This window comes from Ahaetulla prasina, chromosome 2 (genome assembly GCF_028640845.1).
Source record: "Ahaetulla prasina isolate Xishuangbanna chromosome 2, ASM2864084v1, whole genome shotgun sequence".
Taxonomy (NCBI): domain Eukaryota; kingdom Metazoa; phylum Chordata; class Lepidosauria; order Squamata; family Colubridae; genus Ahaetulla; species Ahaetulla prasina.
In genome coordinates, this window is record NC_080540.1 from 272,313,597 (window position 1) to 272,329,035 (window position 15,439).

The following is a 15,439-nucleotide window of genomic DNA, read 5'->3' on the forward strand; positions in this document are numbered from 1 at the left end:
CCTTCTACTCAGGAAGCAGCCTTGGTTTCCAAAGTGAAATCACAGCTTGTTTGACTTCTCTTTTGTTAAATAAATATCACACAGATAAGGTTTCTACCAGAAATTTCCTATGTTTGCACAGTAATATGAATTTTGATGGGACATAATCAACCTTTGCTTATTACAGGCGATTGTAAACGTTTTACCAGCTTCTACCAGCTGGTACAGAATGTTAAATCTTTTTTTGGTTCTCAAGGCAAGAATGGCAAGGTAACCCACTTAGATTGTTGAAAGGAAATGATGGAAACTACTAGGGAGCTTATAAAGTCACTGAAGTTTTATCAAACTTTATTCCATTATATATATTAATTTACCAATTCATATAAAAGGCTCTTGATACGGGTGAAGAAGGAGAGTGCAAAAGTTGGCTTGAAACTCAACATTAAGAAAACTAAACTCATGCCATCAGGCCTTCTCAATTCCTGGCAAATAGATGGGGAAGAAATGGAGGTAGTGACAGATTTTATTTTCTTGGGCTCCAAGATCTGCAAGGTGATCAAACTGGTCAGTCCTAGAGGAGATCAGTCCTGACTGCTCTTTAGAAGGCCAGATCCTGAAGATGAAACTCAAATACTTTGGCCACCTAATGAGAAGGAAGGACTTACTGGAGAAGAGCCAAATGCTGGGAACGGTTGGGGGCAAAAGAAGAAGACGACGACAGAGAATGAGGTGGTTGGATGGAGTCACTGAAGCAGTAGGCGTGAGCTTAAATGTACTCCAGAGGATGGTAGAGAACAGGAAAGCCTGGAGGAGTGTTGTCCATGGGGTTGTGATGGGTCGGACACGACTTTACAACTAACAAAACAAGTCTGTACTTGTACTTCACTTTCATTTCAAAATTTGGAAGAAAGAAAATGAATACATATATACATACGTATAATAGGTATATGAACTTTGGGCATTTCCCATATAATTATTGAATACTTCTGGTAATCCATATGTTTGCCCCACTGTCTGCCCATCTGTTTTATAGATGTTGCATTTTCCTCAAACTCTAGCAGGCAAAAATGTTTTCTTACTGCAAAATGTATTTTTTAATGTTACAAAGCATATTTAATACTACCATGCTTAATGTGGAGATGTGATTAAGGAAGTAGGTCCCTACTTGGCAATGTCCGTCATGTCACTTAAAGAGATGAAGTGCAGTTCTTCTCTTCCTCCTCCCTTTCATTTTTTTACATTTAAAATATTTATTATTCGGTTTTGGAGGACTTTGGAGGTCTCTTTTATATTAAAAGAGCATATGTTTATCCCACATTAATGTCAACTTTTGAGATAGACTAGGCTGGAAACCAAAGTCATGTAGGTCAATACCAGTTTATTGTATGTAGTAAAGCTGTAACAACAGAATCTTGCAAATTTAAATGTGCTTCTTCTTTCTTTCCTTTGATTTCAAGAGAATGTATGAACTTAGGACTCGTCTAAGTTGTTTATCCATGCTACATTTTTGCTCCACACTCAAACTTCTTTTATCATTGCTTTGCTGGTAGCCATATGATTCCTGTTCCTCAAGGCCTTTCCCTTTCCCTCTACAACTGCCAAAAAAGAAGCAGGTGCTATCAAGTTATAGATACGTTTGAAATGTATTATTTATAACTGAGATGCATACATTTAATAATCCCATTTCATATTTCTGAAAATTTCAGGATTAAGTATTCCATGTTCTTTATGTCTTGGTTTTCTGGCATCCAACATTTACAAACCATGTTTTAAACTGAATTATTATTAAAGAACCTGAAGAGCTGAGGAGCTGATGCATCTCTAGTTTTAAAACTTTTTTTCTTTACATTTGCTGTCTGCTGTCTTCTACTGTATGATGCTGTTAATATGGCTCTGCACTACATCCTACAACATCTTGAGTCTCCAAAGACCTATGCAAGGGTCCTCTTTGTAGACTTTAGTTCAGCATTCAATACCATCATTCCAGACATTCTTCTAACTAAGCTAAACCAGCTACAGGTACCGGAACAGACTTGTAAGTGGATCACAAGCTTCCTAACAAACAGGAAGCAGCAGGTGAAGCTAAGCAAGATCACATCAAATACCTGTACAATTAGCACAGGGGCCCCCCAAGGCTGTGTGCTCTCCCCACTTCTCTTCTCTCTGTATACCAATGACTGCATCTCCAATGATCCATTTGTTAAGCTACTGAAGTTCGCAGATGACACAACAGTGATTGGTCTCATTCGAGACAATGACGAATCCGCATATAGACGAGAGGTCGAACGACTAGCCTTGTGGTGCAACCAAAACAATCTGGAACTGAACACACTCAAAACCGTAGAAATGGTGGTAGACTTTAGGAAAAACCCTTCCATACTTCCACCTCTCACAATACTTGACAACACAGTATCAACAGTAGAAACCTTCAAATTTCTGGGTTCTATCATATCGCAAGATCTCAAATGGACAGCTAACATCAAAACATCATTAAAAAGGACAACAAAGAATGTTCTTTCTGCGCCAACTCAGTAAGCTCAAACTGCCCAAGGAGCTGCTGATCCAGTTCTACAGAGGAATTATTGAGTCTGTCATTTGCACCTCTATAACTGTCTGGTTCGGTTCTGCAACCCAACAAGAAAACACAGACTTCAGAGGATAATTAGAACTGCAGAAAAATAATTGCTACCAACTTGCCTTCCATTGAGGACCTGTATACTGCACGAAACAAGAAGAGGGCCGTGAAATTATTTGCAGATCCCTCGCATCCTGGACATAAACTGTTTCAACTCCTACCCTCAAAACGACGCTATAGAGCACTGCACACCAGAACAACTAGACACAAGAACAGTTTTTTCCCGAAGGCCATCACTCTGCTAAACAAATAATTCCCTCAACACTGTCAGACTATTTACTGAATCTGCACTACTATTAATCGTTTCATAGTTCCCATCACCAATCTCTTTCCACTTATGACTGTATGACTATAACTTGTTGCTGGCAATCCTTATGATTTATATTGATATATTGATCATCAATTGTGTTGTAAATGTTGTACCTTGATGAACGTATCTTTTCTTTTATGTACACTGAGAGCATATGCACCAAGACAAATTCCTTGTGTGTCCAATCACACTTGGCCAATAAAATTCTATTCTATTCTATTCTATTCTATTCTATTCTATTCTATTCTATTTCAAAGTCTATATATTTTATTGGCAGGACATCTTGCTATTGTTGTGTAGGATCATACATTTTCAGTAAATGATTCTCTATTATTTGATTTTTTTCTTCCCAGCCTTCCATATACTACCAGCAAATTAATATATCCTGTAAGTAGTATTTCCATAGATTTGGGGGATATATGTTATTTGCCATTCACCACTTGCAAGTGATTTAAAAATATACTACAGGTTACTCTGGTCCAGCAAATGTGAAATAAGTTGGAGAGAATGGATTGTATTTTTCAAATATGCCACAAAAGTGCCATTAAACAAATGCAGACTATAATTGACTGTAATCTATAACAAATGCTGAAATGATAAACTGCACAGTTACCTCAACTTGCCTGTATGCCAAAATTCATTTGGCATCATCTTGACTTTTAATGCCAAAGCAGCATTGCTGAAATGATTATTTAAATAATGCTGTGATACAAAGTCTGCTGAAAAAAACCCCACACCATTGTATGGAAATGACTTCACAGTTAATTACAAATGGGACTAATATCTGTGGTGACTCTGTGGCATAACTCAGTTTCACTGGTAAGACCTGAGCGATATTGCCTGGGCACTTCATTTAGTATGGTTCTAGGCTATCTGACGCACAATTTGGTGCAGCTAGATTAGAATCCTGATTGCATATTAAAAGGAAGTTATTATAACAGTTGATTGTCCTTTGTCACCAGGAATATGCAAGTCTTTTTTAAAACATACTGTCCCCATACACAGAGCCAGCTTTCGGCTGAGTAGGCACTGATCGAGGATGCAAAAGCTTAGGGAGTTCTTTCATTCTAAGAAATGCAAATGTCTGTTTGGAGGAGGTGGCACCATCAGTCACTGTGACTTGATTATGTGCCATCTAGTCATTTTTGACTCCTTAGCAACCACATAGATTTTTTCCATGACAATCTGCTCCCATCCTGTTCTTTCAAGTGTTCCAATGGTGTACTCATTGCAACTGGCCAGCTTTCTGCTGGTCACCCTCCTCTTCTTTTTCCTTCCAACTTTCCCAGCATTAGAATATTTTTAAGGGAGTTAGGTCTTTGCATAATTGTCCAAAGTAGAATAACTTGAATCTAGTCATCTGTGCCTGTGGAGAGAACTCTGAGTTGATTTGTTCAATGATCCATTGGTTTGATTTGCTCAACCTTTCAACTTGTGATGGTGCTGACCAGCATGTGTGTGTGGCATACTGTAAACTAACCCTTTCCGGTCTTTCCATGACTTTCTAAGTTAGAGTTGTGGACAGGTTTGTTTTTATATCACCAAAAGTTTGCAACTTGAAAGTTTGTAAGTAGAGGATTGTCTGTAACAAGTTCTGGCTGAGAGAAAGAATGAACTCTTTTGTGGGAGAAACTCTGTTTGCCAGCCAAGAAAACCAAAACACCATCAAGCTTTCATTAGAAATATATTGGAGGGTTTGTGTACTTGAATGCCTGGAAATTATTCTTCACAAATTAAATCAAAATGATTTAAAATAAATTAAAATAATTTAATTACTGTAATTGAAACACTGAAAAATGTTAATGATTATATTTTCTGCTCCGTCTGGTGGGGTGGAATTGAAAAATGAGCCTATCAGCAGAATGCAAAATTAAATACTAAGTTTACAGCTTTTCCCCATTATTATAGGACAGGTGCAGAGTTGAAGACACTACCCAGTATTAAGAATGTAGGTGTATTCACAAAGCCCTCCACAACTTTCCATGGAGCCTGACCTGAATAGTCACCCTGCAGCTGCATTACTGTGTTAAGTATTATATAGAAGACACTGTCTTACTTATTCTTCCTTGGTTAACCTGTGAACTTGGCAGGGTCACCAGGCTAATTGTGTAAGATGAAGCAGGGCAGTGGCATTGACAAAAAGGTTTATTGTAGCGTTGTAGTAAATGGATAATAGGGGGCATCTGATGACAAGCTTTCAAAACCATTTTCAATACTCACATTTGTGTGTAAATCTGCGGAGGATGGAAAGGAAGGAGAACAAATAGGGTGGATTGGGGAGAAGGATTCATGGGGCAAATAATAAATGTGGATTGTTGCCTGTTAAAGCCAGGGAGTGGCAGATTGGGGGTTGGGGGGAAAACTGTGCTCATTCTTCTACAGTCTAAGCTTACACTTTCCTTTATTTTCAAAGAACAAATCTTGGAGGGACTGGGAATAGAGGGCTTAATGGTAACCTCAACATCCCTGCTGTTAATTTTGATCACGATGGGGATTTATTCCGCAGAAATCAATAGAAAGCAGCGCATCAGTCATTCTGACAGAACTGCTTTAAAGTCAACATTAGGAACAAAGTAATTAATTACTAAAAAGAAGCTTTTCCTTTTGGCATGCTAGGGAGACCCATGCAACTTACTTTGTTGCAAAGTATATCTCAATGTCAATTGAGCTTTTTATTCATTTTTCAGTTTATGGGCAGTAGGCCAAGAATTCATTCTTCTTACCCAAGATCCAGCTATAGGTCTCACAACTGCTGTTGTTTTACCACTCAAATTGTTTGGAGTCTATTTTATTTTATTATTTTATTATTTATTATTCAAATTTCTATACCGCCCTATCTCCCGAAGGACTCAGGGCGGTTTACAGCCTTATAAAACATAAAGTATAAAATAAATACATGTTAAAACAACATTTAAAAAACTTATTCCATTAGGCCAAATTTAAAACTATAGTTAAAAAATACAAAACCCCATTTAAAATTAATTTTAAAATTAAACCCTAGGCCAGCCCTGCACAAATAAATAGATGTGTCTTAAGCTCGCGGCAGAAGGTTCGAAGGTCAGGAAGTTGACGTAATCCTGGGGGGAGCTCGTTCCAGAGGGTGGGGGCCCCCACAGAGAAGGCCCTTCCCCTGGGTGTCGCCAGTTGGCACTGCCTGGCGGATGGCACCCTAAGGAGTCCCTCCCTGTGAGAGCGTACGGGTCAGTGGGAGGTAGTCGGTGGCAGCAGGCAGTCCCATAAATAACCCGGCCCTATGCCATGGAGCGCTTTGAAGATGGTAACCAAAACCATCTTGTGAAAAGCAAATAAAATAAACCCCTAAATTTTGTGAAAATTCTAATCAATTAAAATTAGGGCCGCGGTGTGGCTCAGGCTGTAAGAAGCCTGTTATTAAAACACAGCTGCCTGCAATTACTGCAGGTTCTAGTCCCACTAGGTCCAAGGTTGACTCAGCCTTCCATCCTTTATAAGGTAGGTAAAATGAGGACCCAGATTGTTGGGGGGGGGGCAATAAGTTGACTTTGTAAATATACAAATAGAATGAGACTATTGCCTTACACACTGTAAGCCGCCCTGGGTCTTCGGAGAAGGGCGGGATATAAATGTAAAAAAAAATAAAAAATAAAAAATGGAAAAGTATTTAATAGTGCTGAAAATGTGGAAGAAATGTCTTCAGATGCCCATCTCCTCATCCTCCCGAGAATGGACCCTGTAGGATGAGAAGGAAAAGGGAAGGAAGGAGTTTTTTGAGTTTGCCTATAACTGAAGGGAGGGAGAAGAAAAAAAAGCCCATGAAGGATGGGTGGCATCAGATATTGGGAGTATAGTACTAGGGAAAGGTAGGGCCGCGGTGGCTCAGTGGCTAAGACGTTGAGGTTGTCAATCAGAAGGTCGGCAGTTCAGCAGTTCGAATCCCTAATGCTGTGTAACGGGGTGAGTTCCCCTTGTCCTAACTTCTGCCAACCTAGCAGTCTGAAAGCATGTAAAAAATGCAAGTAGAAAAATAGGGACCACCTGTGGTGGGGTTGTAACAGCGTTCTGTGCACCTTTGGCATTTAGTCATGCCGGCCACATGACCACAGAGACGTTTTCGGACAGTGCTGGCTCTTCGGCTTTGAAACGGAGATGAGCACTGCCCCCTAGAGTTGGGAACAACTAGCACATATGTGCGAGGGGAACCTTTACCTTTACTAGGGAAAGCAGGAAGATTTTATCCCCACCCCCCACAGGAAATATATTTTGCTTCAGATGCCAAAATAGTTTAATTGACCATGCATGTTCTGTACCTTCGTTTGGAGGTAGGGCCATGTGCACCTGCAGGAGAATGATGGGGGCAAATTATATCATGCAAATGCTACATTTGCATTCTTGCCTCAGTACCTATTGCCATATTGACAACACCACTGGTCAGGACTAGGAAAAAATTGTCACTATACTTTAAGGATGTCTTGAATTCATTTGAATGTGTTTTATGAATATATTCCAATTGAATGTTCTAAGAAAGTAAATATATTATATAGGCTTACGACACCTCCATACTAATGTTTTGTACTACTTTGGGATTGATTGCATTGATCGATCGATTGATTACAGACTGACCTCATGACATCTGTTTTTGCTATCTAAATCAATTTATTTCTGAATGCTCCAGTTTATTGGAAACAGAAACAAAGCTGGTATTATTTGAATTATTACAGCTATGTGGAGCTTACAATGTTAAATGTCATATTGGTGGGAAATCTTGCCATGCCCTGCTTCCTGGGCTCAATCCAGCCACTATTTCAAATACATTTTATTAACAAGATTTGTACCTCATCCACATCTCATGACTCTGAGCTAGTGCTCTTATCTATACCATATCAATATTATGTTCATGGACATTATGTCTTCCTGTACACTGGATAAAAACTGATTTTCCTCTCCACAATTAAACTACTATAATAATACACAACTATGGAGTTACTGTGAAAATGACCTGACAGCTTAGATTTACAACTGGCTGATTTCAGCAATTGGCTTCAATCCATGTCCTTCAAATCTATGATCACTATAGTCTGTAGATCACATGGCTTATCATACATTCTATGGTGAAATTTAAAAAGTGCATCTTCTTCAATTTTAGATAATTGCTAGCATATATTCTTGAAAATAAAGATTTGTAAGAAAAATATTGCAATTTAAATACCAGTCTTTCTGATTTTGTAAAAAGTAGGCTTAAGATTTATTTAGCTTTTTTGCAGTATATTAGATGTAGGCTTAAGATTTATTTAGCTTTTTTGCAGTAATTTTTGTCACAGATGCCAAGAAAGTTTGTTCTCCTTTCCAGTTGTCCATGTTGTTTGTCACTTCAGATTTCTGGTAACCCTATGAAAGGATGAGGCAGTTTTGTCACCCTAGTTCCATTTAGGAAATAGGACATTAAATAAATGGTGGTCTTAGCATTACTGTTGGTTATCTGAAAGAAAAATGGATAGTTTGTGGTGTTTTTTCCACATGTTCTACTTTTCAAGGACAGCAAAAGGGAGGGCATTCACAAACTGTGTTTTAGGAAGTTTAGGGCACTGGAAATGCTGGTGGCATGGAAATGTCCTCAATTAAATTATCTATCGACAATATTGGATGCTAACTTTTGTTACATTCATGAGCAAGCTATCATCGTGGCTGCAGTAAGCTTGCTGGACTATTTTTCTTTCTTTTTTTTGGGAAGGATATATTTATGTTAATTTAGATTTAATTGTTCTGGTATTATTGAAATATGTACATTATTAAAGCACAACACATCTGGAAGTGCCAAGTTGGGGAAGATTCCTTTATTGCATCAGTGTAAAAATTTTTTTCCCCCCAGTATCTTATCTTGTTATAACAGCTGCTTGGGAAAAAAAGGGAAACTCAAAGGTTTGCAAACAGAAAGAAAGGATCAGTCAGTAGGCTGGAAGAAGAAAGGTGCTCCTGTTTGCCAGACATTCCTTTTCATTTCCCCCCACCCATTACTTTTACATCCCAAGAGCAGTATATATACTACATCAGTATATATACTACTTACAGCAGTTCATTTAGTGACCATTCAAAGTTACAACGGCACTGCAAAAAGTGACTTATGACTGTTCTTCACTGTTACAACCTTTCCAGTATCCCCATGATCGTGTGATCAAAATTCAGATGCTTAGCAACTGGCTCATATTTATGACCTTTGCTGTGACCCAAGGTTATGACATCACCTTTTGCTTCTGACAAGCAAAGTCATTTGGGAAGCCAGATTCGCTTAACAACCAGGTTACAAACTTATTAACTTCAGTGATTCACTTAATTTACCGTGACAAGAAACTCACTTAACAAATGTCTCACTTAACCACAGAAATTTTGTTGTAAATTAAGGACTACTTGTATTAATTACTGATTTAGAAACTCTTCTCTATCCTATGGTACTGTTGGCTTAAATACTTTCTCACTGACCTGATGATGAATGAAATTGTGATGTACGTGGATCACTTGAAAAGCTGAATGGAGAAATAATGCTTGCTTGTTTTTGTTAGAATTGCTGAACTTGTCTATTCTTCTATTTATTTCCTTGGCTTCTATTAGAAAAAAGCTCTCTCTTAAAGTTTCAGGCCTGGATTGCAGGATGGCTGGCTCCCAGTTCGGTCTGGTTCTATAGAACCGGTAGTAAAACCGGCGGGAAGCTCCGCCCACCCACCATGACATCATCATGGGTGATATGTGCATGTGCAGAAGCGCGTTCGCATGCGTGTTCCCGCTGTGAACTGGTAGTAAAGGTAAGTAGAACCCACCCCTGGTGTACCCTGATACATCTCTCCTCCACACCCACAAACCAAAGGAGTTGGTTTTGAATTATAGGAAACGACAGGTTAGCCTGAAAAGCCTATTGTCGTAATAAAGTGATTTTAATGTCATTACAGTCTTTTCATTCTCTGCATGAATATTTTTATTAAAATTATTTTTCTTTAAATAGGTTTGATTTCTTAAAAACAACTTAGTAATATGAGGAGAGAGAGAGAGACAGATAGAGAGAGTGAGAGAGAATAGCAAAGAATAGCAAAGAAGTCAGAAGGGAATGAAAAGTTTCAGTTTGGGCAATAAATAATATTTTCTGCATGTTTTTTCTTTCTTTCTGCATTTGCTGAAAACAACCAGAACCTAAGAAACAAGTTCCCCCCTCCCCTTTCTTATTCCATTTACTTGCTCTTGATAGAATGCAATCATTTTTATACCAAGTTGATAATGCTGTTCTTGAAAGGATCTCACAAATTGTATGTGTATTTACAGTTATATTCATGGTCTTTATTGTATTTGTAGTGTGCTTGGATGTCTTATTACTATTTTAGAAATAATTTTTATATGTAAGAAAACAGTCATTTTTAAAAAATGAAAAACTTCAAATGTATTGTTGAGTAGTGAACAGATGAAGATAAATTATTGTTAATACGGAATTGGGAAATCGTAAACCAATTAATAAGATTATTGCATTGTCTCTATGATTTGTTATTGTGAACTTTATATTCATTAAATGAATCAATTAGCTACTTAACACAGAGAAAATTATAACCTGGACAAAAGTTGGATCCATATGAAGGAGGAGACTGGAAAGATTCAGGAAACAGAGAAAGAAAGAAAAAGACTTGGGCAAGAAATTTATGGTTTTGTTATTTGAAACAGAAAAAGTTCAAATGCTAGAATTTACAGTAATTGAAAATTGCATTATTGACAATGAATCAAATAGGAGTACTCTGGAAAATAATTTTAAAATATTCAAATTGGAGCAAGAATTGCCAGATTCCATAATGATTACAAATTCTTAGAGTTGCTACTCTTGTAAATCTAGTGCATATTCTTTTATATCACCACCTCTGTGCACCCCATTTTTGGCCTCTGCGCCCCATTTTTGGTATCTGCACACCCCATTTTCGGCCCATTCCAGCTGGTGAGGATCGCTGGTGCCTATCCCCGTGGCCTAGAAATGGGGCGCGTGGAGGCCAAAAATGGGGTGCGCAAAGGCTGAAAATGGGGTGCTCAGAGGAGGCAATAGGCAGCAGCAGTGATGGGCGACAATGGTGGTGCTGGCAATCCCTACAGCCTGGAACAGCTGATAGGTGGTATTCTGGGAGGCAGATTCAACCACCAACCAACTGCTCGTGCTAAATCAAGCTGTGCTGAAGGTGACTAGACTGTTTGTTGTTTGCTACAAGGGAACAAATTGCTGAGAGGAAGAGGCAGATTTTTTTTCTTGTTTTCCTCCCCAAAAACTAGATGCGTCTTATAGTCTGGAGGGTCTTATAGTTCGAAAAATACGGTGTGTATATATGTATGTATGTATGTGTATGTGTGTGTGTGTGTGTGTGTATATATATATGTGTGTGTGTATGTATATATATATATGTGTATGTGTATGTGTATATATATATATATATATGTTTTCTGAGGTTTTCACGGGTGTTTGTATATAGGTCTTTGGTTGTTCGGGTTTTCTCCCGTGTAAAATTAGAAGTGTCGACGAAGTCTCATTTGTCATCTTCAGGCTTCATAGCACAAAGCTGAAGCCTGAAGATGACGAATGAGACTTCGTCGAAACATCGCCAAGACACTTCTAATTTTACACGGGAGAAAACCCGAACAACCAAAGACCTACATATATATATATATATATATATATATATATATATATATATATATATATGTATGTATGTATGTATATGTATGTATGTATGTATGTATATTTGTGTGTGTGTGTGTGTTTGATGTTCCAATGCCCCCACACAGACGTGTGATCACATTTTAAGCAATCTCTTTTCCTGTCGTGTCCCACTCCTCCGCTGATGGCCGGGTCAGGGAAATCCGAATCAGGCATGCCTCTGCAGCTCTGCCAAAGTCCTAGCAAAGTTATCAAGGCAGGCAGGAGACCAGAAAGTGATTTCAGCAAGATAAGGTAGACTTTGCCTGACTCAGAGAATGCCAGAAAGCCTTTATATAGGCCATGGGGTGTGGCTCCATGACTCAGCACTTATCCCGGCCTGCCCCTCCCTTCCTTCTGTTGACGCCGCTTATCAATTCTCCTGAAGTGAGGGTCACTCCAGTCTGCAGCTGTTGGTAATTGACCTTCCTCAGGCTCACATGCTGTGGGGGAGGGGTCTAGTTGCTCCGTTTGCCTGGGCATGGAGCCAGGGCTGGGGGCTGGAGGCGCTTCTTCTTCCTCAGCCTATCTGGGCATGGAGCCAGGGCTCGGGCCGGGAGGCATGCTAGGACATTCCTCAGCATTCGGAAGCAGATAAGAAGGCCCCGGCTGCGGGGAAAGCGGACGAGACACAACATTTCCCTCCCTCCCTCCTTTCCTCCCTCCATTCCTCTCTCTCTTGCATGTGATGTAAATGTCTGTTTTTGATTAAAAAAATATAAATTGAGATCATGTGATCACAGTGCTTAAAATATGATCACATGACAGTGTGAGGGCATTGGAACATCAAACTGAGTTATTCATAGCTTTGGGAGAGGGGGTTCATTGGGATTTTGACTGGTCGCTAAATGACTGGTTATAAATTGGGAAGCAATTTTAGCCTTTATAAATTCATGTGAAAATATGAAGCACTTATTTATAAAACCATGTATTTATAAAAACATATATAACAAGCAAATAGCGCCCTACTTTCTTGGTATAGACAGCTGGCAAATGGCAGATTTAATTTGTAAGAGAGAAGGGAAAAAAACCAGTTGACTGTTTATTTATTTCCTTTCTTTGTCAGGAGGATATTTTTCAACGCATAACTCTAAAACCAATCCTTATTTTAAAATCTACTTTCCTAATGAATTGTACTGATTTGCATGAAATTACTAGACTGGAAAAAGAAAAAAGAAATTGTGGTGTGACTCCCTCTTACAGCAGAAATATTACCTTGTGACTTATGACTGTTGTGTGTGATATTTATTTTAAAATAAAGATGGTATTCTTGCCCAACTGCAGAAATGTGCACAGAATCATCAAACTTTAGAAAGAAACAACAGCATTTACCACTGTGAAAAACAGATTCACCACAAACTTCTAAATCTCAGAAGGAAACTCAAGATTCTGTGATTCTATTTTCATCCATGGAATAGTCATGGAAGAGGATCATGAAAGGAAAGATATGTTATGGCTAAAATGAAAAGAGAAATTATTTTAGGACTACTCCTTCTGTGACAGAGAACAGGTTCATTTTCCCCATTTCTATAATCCCATCTACTTAAGAAAACTATTCCATTCTCCCCACCGTTCTTTCTTTGCTGAAAAGAAATAAAATTGCTTACCTTATGAGGGTTAGAATGAAATGGACTAGAAGCAGTGGAGATTTCAGCTTCATTGAATTGTTTTAAGACATTGTTTCTCAAAGTTTACTCCAAGGACACCCGGGGTCCTCCAAGACCTTCTCAGGTGTGTGTGAAATGAAAATTATTTGTCAGCTGATGTTGAAAAATAATTCAATATTAAGATTTCATCAAATAGTTGTGAGAAGCAGTAGTGGTAAGAATGTGTCAATTTTAATTTTTAAAATGGTAAGTATCAATAAATATAACCCATACAAACGAAAACTCTTTTGTGATCCTCCGTAATTTTTAAAAGTGGGAAAGGATCCTGAGAAGAAAATTGATCCTGAGAAAAAAAATTGATCTTCCTTCATGATGCTAAAATCCTCAAAGTAAATCAGAGCTTTAGAATTTCCTGTTCTACAAATCAAAGTTCTGGTAAATCTTATCTTTTTATTGTTATCTGTTCCTCTTCTGTAAATTGGAACCCAATGATCATTATTTTAATGTAATGTGTGAATTGTGTTCCAGTTTTTACCATCCATGAGAGAAGATTGAAATTTACTGATGTGCTAAAAATGGTATTAGTGAAAAGATATGATTTAGGGATCTGTGGTTTGAGATATCTTGTCAGAGTGCACACAGTGTGACTATTTTGAGACAACCCAGGAGCAAAATACAGTAAACAGAAGTTTGTCTTTCAAATAGTGGTTTATATACATACACGTACTAGGCAAAGTCAATCAATCATCAACTACAGTACGGAAGCACACACACACAGAGACGCCCTCACAGGGCCTTTCTTATAAATGCATTCTCTTAAAGTCGTATCAGCCCAAAAACCTTGCTGACTCATTCCCTGCCTTATATCATTGTAGCAGCTGGTCAGCACTTAAAGTATATGACATATCGAGAAGAACCTTTTTAAGTCTGTTTATGTTGGAGGAACCCTTAAAATATTTTTCAGGTCTCAGGGAATCCTTGCCTAAAAATACAAAAACTACAACAAAATACAATTCACTTCTACCCTGCACAATTCATATTTTACAATTTTTACACAATAGCAAAGTAGTAAGCTGGCAGTTGAATATGTGACCTATAAAATTTCCCACCATAGTGAGCACGAGTGTTACACTTACAATCTTTTTTTGTTTTCAGCTACAATCTCTAGCAGAAGCCCTAGCAATAGGCATTTTTTCCTGGAGACTGGAAATAAACAATGGCTTTTGGAAAAAAATGTCCTCATCCATGCTCGTGACTGCGGAATGCTGCAAACTGCTGTAAATGAAGTCTGGTTGCCAAGCACCCAAAATATGATCACATGACTGTGGGGGCCTCCAGCTGTTGGAACTTTGAATCTGGATTGTAAGTAGTCCTGGGGAGAGCTGTCATAATTTCAATTGGTGCTAAGTGTAAGTTGAGGACTACCTGTATCTCACCCTATCCCTGATTGTTATTAATAGCTCAAGGTCTAGACAAACTCCCCACGTCATGTTGCCGTCACATGACTTTTCACGATGTTTTTTCCATTCGCAGAGCTGGGGTGGGCGTGGTTTGGGCATGACGCATCTGGCCTGCGGGCCACAAGTTTGACACCCCTGCACTAAAAGGTGCCTTCCTTCACTCTTTCTGTGATTTCCTTTCCTTTATTTCAGCAGTCCCCAACCTTTCTGGCTTTGCGGCCGGTAGTAGCAGCGGTGGTGGTGGCGGCAGTCGCAGGCAGAGAGGGGATGGTTTTGTGTGTGTGCCTGCCACTGGCACAAATGGAGCTTTGTGTGCTTGCGTGCTTGCCTGTCACTTGCACGGCTTGGTTCCCAACAGGGTTCGGCCCAGTACTGGGCTGTGGCTCAGGGGTTGGGGATTCTTTCTTTATTTGCATTGCTCTATTGATTTAAACTTTACCATTGTACAAGAAGTGTATAAAATTTGTATTAAAATACTGAAGATACAGCAAAGTAAGGATAGAGATTTCTTGGTTACACTTCTCCCACAAAATGTCTTTGTTGTTCACTCGGTCTGCAGGTGCTGCAATTTTTTTAACCACATTAGTTTTTAATCCAGAATCTAATCCACATTAGATTCAAATCCAAATTTTAAAACAAATTATTATAAAAAAGATTGTCAGATGCAGCAGAGAGAATGGATCTGAAAATTATGAAGGTAAGAAAGACCAAGGTATTTATGTTTGATGGAGAAATGGAATGTATGATTATAAATGATTATAC

General features: G+C 38.6%; 1 long non-coding RNA gene across 6 annotated transcripts in view; it reads left to right on the forward strand.

Annotated features, from left to right (window-relative positions):
* The window catches only part of LOC131191351 (uncharacterized), a 68,927-nt gene that overhangs the window by 20,603 nt on the left and 32,885 nt on the right, over positions 1–15,439 (forward strand). For 3 of the 6 annotated variants that reach the window (XR_009153476.1, XR_009153474.1, XR_009153479.1), the window contains exons 2-3: positions 9,527–9,697; positions 14,373–14,579. This is a non-coding gene — a long non-coding RNA (uncharacterized LOC131191351). Of the gene's footprint in view, positions 1–9,526; positions 9,698–10,085; positions 10,193–11,681; positions 13,342–14,372; positions 14,580–15,439 lie in introns of those variants that run through there. The other 3 variants (XR_009153477.1, XR_009153478.1, XR_009153475.1) reach the window with 3 other exon arrangements.